The 11454-nt window shown below is 41.3% G+C and overlaps 3 protein-coding genes across 4 annotated transcripts in view; 2 read left to right on the top strand and 1 right to left on the bottom strand.

Annotated features, from left to right (window-relative positions):
• The window catches only part of LOC309709922 (uncharacterized protein), a 322961-nt gene that overhangs the window by 206130 nt on the left and 105377 nt on the right, over window positions 1-11454 (top strand). The gene's annotated exons all lie outside the window — the stretch shown is intronic.
• vsig8a (V-set and immunoglobulin domain containing 8a) overlaps window positions 1-11454 on the bottom strand; it is an 89083-nt gene that overhangs the window by 19930 nt on the left and 57699 nt on the right. The gene's annotated exons all lie outside the window — the stretch shown is intronic.
• The window catches only part of LOC309709902 (putative flavin-containing monoamine oxidase A), a 68101-nt gene continuing 67975 nt past the window's right edge, over window positions 11329-11454 (top strand). Inside the window, exon 1 of the mRNA XM_082538875.1 lies at window positions 11329-11454. This exon is cut by the window's right edge and continues 152 nt beyond it. The gene's annotated coding sequence lies outside the window, so the exon portion shown is untranslated.

Genomic DNA, 11454 nt, shown 5'->3' on the forward strand with positions numbered 1-11454 from the left:
TTGTGGAATCAAACACCAAGTACTTCACAGAACTCACTTGAAGAAAAAAAAAAGGTTATATCTAGATTCATATCAGAAATATTACCATATTGTGTACAAAATATGCTAGTTAGCTCTGATCACCCTACTTCATTCTGTGCAGCAGCTACACAACTTTGGAAAGACACCAGGTCACTCTCTGTCTTTCAAGGCTGCCACTACTCCCCATCCCTCCACCTGCCCAAGAGACATATTAACAATTTTAACAGGGAAAAAAAACAATGCAGAACATCTATAATATCTATATTTGACAATCTAGAACAAAACTTACATACTACATCCTCTATCCATCTCCTGTGGAATCTTTGCAACAAACCCTATTCTTAGTAATATCTACATTCCCAAAGGTTTACATAGATATGTTTACATATTCTTATTATTTTATCATCTCGTGTATCAACTGTATTTGATTGATTTCTCATCAGAGCCTCCTCCATGTCTATTGTTTTGCAATAAATAAAGAATTAAGAAATTTCGGCTAGCTGTTTAATTACAGCCGTGCCAGTTGTAAGTAAAAATAAATTAATTACACACATACTGATTCTAATCTAATCCTTATTTTTGTTGTCAGTGATAAATATCCTATTTTCACACTTACTGGGCCACAGTTTACAGTCTCCACATCTAATGATTCAGGATATTTTGTTAAAGGAAGGCTGAGTACGAAAACATAATTGTTTTAGCCAAATATCACAAAGGGATATGAAAAGCACTTGGACAAATTAAATTAAGAAATATTTAACACTGGTTACATTTTTTTTTAAAGCAGCCCTCCAGAAGAAAAATGAGATTCAGAGAATAAGTAACTCTATGCTGTTCTTGGCAAAACTAATCTCAAAGAGCTTTGCATCATTGTATTGGCTCTGTCACAAGGCCAGCATTTTCAAGCTCAACAAGAAAAACTGGCTTTTGTGGTATGCAAACATTTTGAATTAGCTGCAAAAGGTGAAAACAAACAAACAAACAAAAACCCGCAAAAAACCCCCCCTTTTTCTAGATGAAATCCCAAAAATTTATCTGTGATTTTATCTAGAATCTGTAGTCTATTTATGTTTGTTTCCTGGCAACTTAAATGGACTTTGCTTTTAATCATAGTCCACAAATATTCAATAGGGTTAAGGTCGGGGCTTTGGCAAAGCTGTTCCAGAAGCTTGATTTCAGCCTGCTTTATCCATTTCAAAATCAGTTTTGATGTGTGTGTGGGAACATTGTCATGCTTCTGTCGAAGTTTCAATCATCTGTTGATTTGAGTTGAAGAATCTGAAGATGGTTATTTTTCATTACTCCATCCCCTTTCTGTATTGTATGGCACTGGCAGCAAAACAGCCCAAGAGCATGATGCAGCATGCTTGACAGCTGGTATAGTGTTTTTAGGTTTAAAAGCCCCACCTTTACTCCTTCAAACACACCTTATCATTCTGGCCAAATGACAGTGGCGTTCCAGCAGCTTCCAGTTCATGCTGCGTCACCCCTGGATGACACACTTGTATACCTCGTACTTATGTACAATTGTTTGAACTGATGATCCTGGAATCTGTAATTGTTTAGAAATGTCTCCAAGAGACCTTCCAAATTTCTGTAAATTCAGATCTTAATTGAGTTCCTTGGACTTTCTCATAATTCATGATATTTGTCAGTCCAATGAGTGATGCCAAACATGTTTTATGTAGGCAAAGAGAAACCACCAGTCATTGTCAATAATGATCACTACTGAGAAGTTAGTAGGGCTTGGCCTTGCTAGTTAAAGTACACTTTAGAGCCTTCAGCACCACTTAATAAAAGATTTAAGTGAATGTATGAATATATTTGACCCTGTATGTGTACGTTTGACCCTGTGTGGGCTACAGAAATCCCCCCCCCCCCTCAACACAAATTCTTAAAGGTGCATGCTATATAATCATTACAACCCAGAAATAGAAGAGTTCAAATAAATCATTAAAAAGCCAAAACAAATTACCATGATATTCATACCCATAATGAGTGTATGTGAACTTCTGACCACAAGTGTAAGTGCTTAGTGGGAAAAAGTACATAAACTACATTTCAGATAATTCTGTTTGTCTATAGTAAAATAAAATAAACTTTAAATATACTTCTCAGTCAAAATAAGAAGAGCTGCCCAGTATAAGAGCCGCACCCTAAAAAAGGAAAAAAACACACACACACACACACAAACGTTGCACATATGTGAGTCCCAGGAACATTAGGGAGTCAACAATCATCTCCAAACGTAATCTCTGATTGGACAGCCCGGGCGCCATGGTAACATGGAAAACTAACACCACTGAGCTCTATGTCTCAGCAGACTTCAATAGAGAATAGATGTGAAGGTCTCAATTACTGTCCATAAAAATATGCCTTACTTAATGTTAGTTTTTCTAAAACAGTATTATGCAGTAGATAAATACACCATATTTACCATTTATACATGCATAGGTAGATTCATGTAATTCAGTCTGTGTACTTACCTGGGCTCAAGAAAACTGCAGCCCATAACAAGAACACAGAGAGCCAGGGCGGGCAGCTGAGGTAAAATCCTGTTCTCAACTGAGAGCGGCTTAGTTTAAACATACTGTTCCTTTTTAAAATAGTCGCTAGTAGCTGGTCAAAATAATGAGTACAGTGTCCTCAAATATATAGTTTATACGTCACATGTAAAAAAAAATAATTAAGTATTCATATAGATACTTTATACTGATATTACCTGAATGGAGGTGCTACACACACACACGCATCTATCTGTGGAATACAAAGGAACAACAGCAGTGTGATATCTGCTGCTCTTGCTTTAATGTGAGCTCCTCCTGTAGCCCTTTCTTATTACCATAAAGCTTTCTGATTGGATAGTGACCACTTTAACAAAAGGTTACCTTGATATTGCTATTCAGCTGTTAATATTGCTTTCAACACCCTCCATTCTTCCTTTTGTAATCACAAGTTAATGAATACAAATTATGTACAATTTTAGAAAACCAATCAAAATGTGCTTGAGGAAATCAGTGTCCAGGCAGCTGAATAACAATGCAATACAATCTCTCTGTAAACAAGGGAAACTGAAGGAGCAAACAATGGCTGGGAAACTCAGGGTGCTAATTTGAAGAGAGCTGAACTCCACTGAAAGCAAATCACCTGCCACAAATTGCTGCTTTGTCTACAATAAGCTTTGTGTGTTTTTTGTCCAAGTTGTCTGTCTCTGTTCACTCTCCTATTACCCATTAAAATGTGTTTTTATTGATTTTTTTGGTTTGTTTTTATACCCCCCCACCTCACCACCACCACCACCCAAAAAAGAACTTCCTGGAAACACACAATTACTGTACACCTTATTTATTGTATACACTACCTAAACACCTACCATTTGTCAAATGTCCATGGTTTCAAATGAAAAGCTATTTAAAAAAGAGTACATGACGTCTAAAGTGATGAAAAACTGTTTTTTATTATTTGCTTTCTTTTTTCTTTCCTTAAAAAAACCCTGCAAAGCTCACGAGTCTGCTACAAGAAAAGGTGGGGTACTCTTCAGCAGACACATGAAGAAAACACATTAGAGGCAGAGGATAAAGTGCTTTATGTGAACTGTACTATACCCTCGAAGGACCTGGCGTCCACATATGTGGACATCACATTTTGGGTTGTCTAGACCAAAATGTTAAATGTTGCTTTACAAGGCCCTGATATCCACTTACGAGCACATTATACTGCTACTGTTCTGTCGAAATTTAAAATCAATGTCCACATATGTGGATCTCATTTTTCTCAGAAACAAAAATGAGGTAAAAAAAAAAATAAAAATCAGGCAATTCTTTGTTTTGGTCCCAATCAGCCCAAATAGCAAAGAGAAATTACAAATACATGCCATGAAAGAGTTCAGGTCTTAGGGGGACACATATATAACATTTCTTTAAAATGTATATATGATTTTCTTTCAGCTATTTTAAATGCTCTGTGCCTGTTTTAAAAAGTCATTTTATCCATGGCCACTATTCGATAAAGCACACTATGAGAAAAAGCATCTAAAGCCCAGCTTACCTTCTCTTTGACCTTGCACACCCACTCATTTCAAACTTTGAAAATGCACTGTAAAGTTTTCTGAGTAACTGCTTTAAAAAAGGAATTACTTGTCTAGAAATAGGTTGGATTTTGTGGGAAGAAATTACATTTAAGGGCTTTAAAAGCATGAAACTGTCACTGCTCCCCTTTTCTAAATTACTTTAATGTGAACCTTTTGCGAAACCTGTTCAGGACTTCCTCTGGAATCTACCTGGACACAATGAAGTTAGATTAGATTCAGCATTGCATATCACTCAGTAAGTACCAGTATGATAATATGCTATTTATGCAGAATAGTTTCCAGATAGATACAGAGCAGTTCCCTAGTACACCGTTATTTGGTTGGTGAGATGTTGCATTGGTACTGCTGCAATAGAAATTACTGGAAATTTAATCTGACTGATGGTTTTGATTGGTAGGGTACAGTTCACTGGACACTTAAACATGTAAAGTTTAAAAGGAAATGATAAGGTCTATGAGATATTAATGTCTAAATCTCTACAAAAAGTTGTAGAAAATGTTTGCAATAAGTTGCACAAAATTTGCATCCACACTAGTCTTCCTATATTATTCCGTAGAAACCTTTGTCATCATCTGACCAAATCCTTATGAAATAGTGTTTATCTACAAGCCCACCACAAGAGCTGTACAGTGTCATCAGCTATTCAACAGCTGCTATTTAGCAGCTAAGTGAAATTGGTTGCAATGAGGATGCCCAATCAAAAACCTTGTGATTGCTTTGGTGGTTAGCTGTAGGTAGCCTATAGTTTGGATGGAAGAATCCAACTCATCTGTAAATACTTAAGGAACATGTAAGGAGAGATCATTTGAAAGAATTGAACATGATTGGAGAAAATTGCAACAACTGTGAGGGTTGTGGACCCTCAATCCCTTCCTCAAGGCCGATAAGGCGGACATTGCAGTGTCTGTTTCTCGACTCCATGTCCGATAACTTAGCCTTCAGCTTTTCATTAGTGACCTGTAGTGTCTCACAGGTATCCTCCACTTTAGCAAGGCGCTGGTCGAGCGTTTTGGCGCTTTCCTCCAAAGATTCTAGGCGCTCACCATGGTTGTCCGATGCCTTCTGTAGTCCGTCCAGCTTTTTATTCACATCGTCAAAAAAGCTGACTTTTAGTTCCACCAGTAAAGCCGAATGGTGCTCCACTAGCAGTGCTGTTATTCGCAGGAACGCTAGCAGCCACGCATTCGGTTGTTTTGCCATTCGACTTCGCATGTTTAGGCGACATGGCAGGGCATCAAATGTTCCGACGGCTTCACCAAACCATCAAGATGGCGGCGCGGCAGTAGCACGCAGCGGCCACTCCGGAGCCAAAACTGGTGCTGCATTGTTTATTGTTTACGTTTTTGTGTGTAGCGTGCTTATTTTGCACTATGTATGGATAACGTCGCAACTGGTGTCGGTGTTCGTGCATACAACAGCCAGACACTTTTCAACCTAAATAACCTAGTTGACGACATCCAGGAGGGGCTGCGGGAAACGCTGCGTGAACTCGGCTTGCTCCGCGAACCAGGCCTCGAAGCCTCGGCGTTGCCTGATGCCGGCGGATGGAGGTGGAGACATCGGAAGCGTTGCGCGAGGAAGCGGAAGCGCGGCAAGCGGGCGGGAGTCTGTGCTAGGCTAAAAACAAACCCTAGCCGGCCGGCTCTACCGTCCATCATCTTATCCAACGTCTGCTCCCTGGATAACAAACTGGATTACATCCGACTCCAGCAGGCCACACAGCGTGAGATTAGAGACTGCTGTGTCTTTGTTTTCACGGAAACATGGCTCAGCGAAAGAGTACCGGACGCCGCTATTCAGCTAAACGGGCTGGCCTCGTTTCGCGCCGACAGAAATGCAGCTCTGTGCGGTAAGACTCGCGGTGGCGGCTTGTGTGTTTACATCAACGAGAAATGGTGCAAGAACTCTGTGCTAGTCTCTAGTTATTGCTCATCGCTGGTGGAGTTTGTGACTGTTAGATGCAGACCTTTTTACTTACCACGGGAATTCACCACTGTTTTCATTATCGGAGTGTACATTCCACCTAGCGCTAATGCTAAGGAAGCGCTATGGGAATTGTATACAAAGATCAGTGAACTGCAAAATACACACCCGGATGGACTGTTTATTGTTGCTGGGGACTTCAACCATGCAAATCTCAAGTCAGTGCTCCCCGGCGCATATCGGGCAGAGCCCCGCCCCCACCTCGGCTACTCAGACCACATCTCTGTTATACTAATTCCAGCATACAGACCACTCGTCAGGCGATCAAAACCGGTTCTGAAGCAGGTGAAAACCTGGCCAGCAGGAGCCATCTCTGCTCTTCAGGACTGTTTTGAGAGCACTGACTGGAACATGTTTAGAGAGGCTGCAACTTACGGCGACTTCACTGACTTGGAGGAGTACACATCATCAGTGTCCAGCTATATCAACAAGTGCACCGATGACGTCACTGTCTCCAAGATCATCATCTCACGACCCAACCAGAAACCGTGGATTACTGCGGAAGTGCGTGCACTTCTAAGGACCCGAGACTCTGCCTTCAAAGAGGGAGATAAGGTGGCGCTTAGAAGAGCGAGGGCTGAACTTTCTCGGGCCATCAGAGAGGCGAAGCGCGCACACGCCCAGAGAATCCACAACCACTTTAAGGACAGCGGCGACACACGACGCATGTGGCAGGGCTTACAAGCCATCGCTAACTACAGGACGACACCACCTGCCTGTGACAGTGACGGCTCCCTCCCAGATGTGCTTAACAACTTCTATGCTCGGTTCGACAGGCAGAACGACGTGGCGGCGAGGAAGACCACCCCTCCTCCGAACGACCAGGTCCTGTGTCTCACTACAGCTGAGGTGAGGAAAACTCTACGCAGAGTCAATCCACGTAAAGCTGCTGGACCAGACAACATCCCAGGCAGAGTGCTCAGAGAATGTGCTGATCAGCTGGCAAATGTTCTCACCGACATCTTCAACATCTCTCTGAGCAGTGCCGTTGTCCCCACGTGCTTCAAGGCCACCACCATCGTCCCCGTGCCCAAGAAGTCTTCTGTGTCCTGTCTCAATGACTACCGCCCTATCGCACTTACACCCACCATCATGAAGTGCTTCGAACGGCTCGTCATGAGACACATCAAGACCCTGCTGCCCCCCTCACTGGACCCAATGCAATTTGCATACCGCCATAACCGCTCAACGGACGACGCCATCTCCACTGCACTCCATCTTGCCCTGACACACTTGGACAAGAAGGACTCACACGTCCGAATGCTGTACATAGATTTCAGCTCAGCATTTAACACGATCATCCCCCAACAACTGATCGGAAAGCTGAGCCTGTTAGGCCTGAACACCTCCCTCTGCAACTGGATCCTGGACTTTCTGACCGGAAGGCCTCAGTCAGTACGGATCGGGAACTGCACCTCCAGCACCACCACACTGAGCACTGGGGCCCCACAAGGCTGTGTGCTCAGTCCTCTGCTGTTCACACTGCTGACTCATGACTGTGTAGCAACACACAGTTCAAATCACATCATTAAATTCGCTGATGACACGACCGTGGTGGGTCTCATTAGCAAGAACGACGAGTCAGCGTACAGAGAGGAAGTGCAGAGACTAACGGACTGGTGTAAGGACAACAACCTGTCTCTGAATGTTGACAAGACAAAAGAGATGGTTGTTGACTTTAGGAGGACACGAGGCGACCACTCACCGCTGAGCATCAACGGCTCCTCTGTGGAGATCGTTGACAGCACCAAATTCCTGGGTGTACACCTGGAGAAGGACCTCGGCTGGTCCCTCAACACCAGCTCCCTGCACAAGAAAGCCCAACAGCGTCTCTTCTTTCTGAGAAGACTGAGAAAGGCCCGGCTTCCACCACCGATCCTGACCACCTTCTATAGAGGAACTATTGAGAGCATCCTGAGCGGCTGCATCACTGTCTGGTTTGGGAGCTGTGCCATATCAGACCGCAAGACCCTACAGCGGATAGTGGGAACAGCAGAGAAGATCATCGGGGTCTCTCTACCCTCTATTGAGGACATCTACACCACACGCTGCATTCGCAAAGCCACCAGCATTGTGGCTGATCGGACACACCCCTCTCACACACTCTTTACACTCCTGCCATCTGGAAAAAGGTACCGAAGCATTCGGGCACGCACATCCAGACTGTGCAACAGCTTTTTTTCCACAAGCCATCCGTCTCCTCAGCAAAAAGGGACTGACTGATAAACACGCACACACACACATACACTAACATTATCACTCAGCTTAACTCAAATACCTCAAAACATTGAGACTGGACTGACTAACCAACACAAAGCGCAAACACACTGACCTACACCACCAAACCATCGCACACACCAACCTGTAAATGCTCTTTTGCACAATATTATTACTAGATATATTATATATATATTTTTTTTTTTTGCACTAACTTGTCTTGTAGCACCTTGGTTCCTGGAGGAACGTTGTTTCGCCTCACTGTGTATTTTTAAACTGTATATGGTTGAAGTGACAATAAAGTTGAACTTGAAAAAAAAAAAAAAAAAAAAAGATATCTGCCTCAAAAAATAAGTTAGGCGGGCTCGCTCAAATAACTAAAAGTTGCGGGAGCTAAGGGAAAGTGTGACTACCCCATGCTCGTCAAAACCGGAAGTCTCTCGATTGGAGAAAATTGATGTATTTAGCAATTAGACTCTGATGGCCCATTATGACAAAATGTAATGCCAGTGGTTATAGGATTCTAGTTGCTCGTGGTGGTGAAGATGAAGATGGATTCTTGAATGGAGCTCTGACTGACGTGGACATGGGTTGCACGAAGCCTGTAAAGGAGAATGAAGAAGAGGACAGATTTAAAACACAGAGTGGAGGCTGATTGACTCAAACAAGGCAGGCAAGAAGATGATTGGACAAGTGTTGACAGTATTAAGTTTGACAGGAAGGGAAAGGAGTAATGAAGTAAAGAGTAGACTAGGAGCCAAACACCCAGGAATAGACTAGCCTTTTATTGTCATTGCACATGTGCAACGCAATTATGGAATAAAAAGGGGGAAAGATGAATGATTGCAGATCTTCCTTTTTAAACTCACACATAATCTTCATTAAATGAACTATAACCATTTGGGGAATACATATTTTTTCTCATCAACCAGTGGTCACTAGACCTGTGTGATTGAGGCATTCTTCACTTGACCCTCACATATCCAAAGTTACTGTCAGGTAGTTAATGATCAAAAAAACAAGATGAGCGATTAAACCTTCACCATATTACATCTCTGTTCAGTTTCCTCCTGCTCTAGTGTCATACACTGTGACGCTATATTAAAATAAAGTTGGTTACTTTTTTCTGTTTCAGTTGTCAAACTATTTGAACTAATTATAAAACATGAATAAGCGAACAGTAACAACATCAAGAAAAAGCCATTGACAGCATCTCTGATGTCTATCAATTCATCAAATTAAACGCTGCCCTATCAAAGGCCATGCAACCCTTGAGCCTTTGTTTTTGTTTGAGCCATTAATTTGAAAATGCTACACAGTGTCAAACTAATCTGCAATTTTTCTTCACACACTGCTAACTATTTTGAAAAGGGGTCAGTTTTAGTTAAGAGGAATTTTTGTCTGGACAGATGGCTGAAAAATTTAAAAAACAAAAAAAACAAACCCAAAAACAAAAAAACAAAAAAGATTTTAGAACATCAGTGTACATAGTTAAAGTTATTCTGCAATATTATTATGTGAAGTGATGAGGACATCCTGTCTTTTGTTAAGCTGTTTGGTAAGGGAGTGAAAAGAGGCAAAGAGGAACCTTAATTTACATTTGTTAGGGACACAAAAACATCTCTAAACAAATGCTTGTCATCTGCTGTAGGTACAAATAACTGTTTGTTCTGGGTCTTTTTATTGTCTGGGTAATATTGTTGTCTTGGAATGAAAACAACTGAAATAAAAACGTGTGGAATAAAGCCATTAGAACTGTTCATTTATTTGCTCATTGTTCCAGTCTTCTGAGAACTTGCTTTAAGACAGCAGTGATCATTCTAACCACAAAATAAAATTAAAAGGAAAATAAAGAACTGCCATGAAAATAAGAGCAAACGATGTGCCAGATTTTTGGTTTTGGCTAAGTAATTAGAAACTCTGAACACCTCCATATGAGGTTTGGCACAAATGGAGACAGATGGACTCAAAGACATAAGATCCAAACCAGAACAAGAGGAATTTTCATTGTTTGTACAGGCATGCAAGCCCTTCTTGTTCCACACACTTGTTGGTATGGTTTTCACTTGCTGTGCCTCAGAAGTCATTTTTAAGCAGTCCTTTTTATTGCATAATGATCTGAACGTCCTTGTCATTTTAACTAAGAAAAGAGACTCAGAAAGAATCAGGTTTTATTTCATAACAAACCGTAAAAGTTGCAGAGTACACCGTTGTGCCCTCGACCTGACTGAATTTTCTTTACTCACACTGAGAATGGCTTCAAAGCCTGTACACATTTATATGGAGATAATACAGTTAGAGCTGCAGGTTTTTGGACAATGACTCAGTTTTTGTGATTTTGCCTTTGTACACCAGCACAGTGGATTTTAAATCCAACAATCAAGATGTAATTGAAGTATCAACTTTCATGTTTAATTCAAGGGTTTTAACAAATGCACTGCATTATCTGTTTTTATACTCAGGCCCCCATTTTCAGAGACTCCAAACTAATTGGTCAAACTAACACAAGGATTATTTTTAATAACTGGATGAAAATCCTTCTCAGTCTGTGTCTGCCTGAAGTCTAGAACCCATGGACATCCCCAAATATTACTCTGCTTCCTCCTTTGGAATGTTCTGCTTGGACTTCATTGCAGCTGCTTTCAGCTGCTGCTTGTTTGTGGGACTCTCTCCCTTCAGTTTTGTCTCCAGCAACTGGGTGAAGTCTTTTCCAGTCTTCTTATCTATTCTTCTCCAAGTTCAAAGTTACATTTTATTTGCATAATATTGCTCTTGCTCTATAGTGCCAATTCTCCTTCTGACTTACAACTGATTACTCCATTCTCTGTATGTATATATGTATGTATGTTTGAATGTTCCAAGATTCATATTTGAAAATTTGCCTCAATTTTTCCATGGTCTTACAAAGATGTTATATCTGACAATGTCTCTACTGTTCAAGAATCAAACGCCTCTCTTGGCTTTATTTGCTGGAATTTGCACAGCCGATTCTTTGCCAACTAGGTCACAAGCTCACTTGTTCACAGTTCCAAAGTGCACTATTATGAAAGCCGCCCAGGCTTTGCAAGATAAGATAACCTAATTGATACAGAGAAGAAAAGGGAATACAGGCTGGATTTGAGTGTCTGAATCCTCAGTTTACC

Source organism: Aulonocara stuartgranti (assembly GCF_965226115.1).
Source record: "Aulonocara stuartgranti genome assembly, chromosome: 7".
NCBI lineage: Eukaryota > Metazoa > Chordata > Actinopteri > Cichliformes > Cichlidae > Aulonocara > Aulonocara stuartgranti.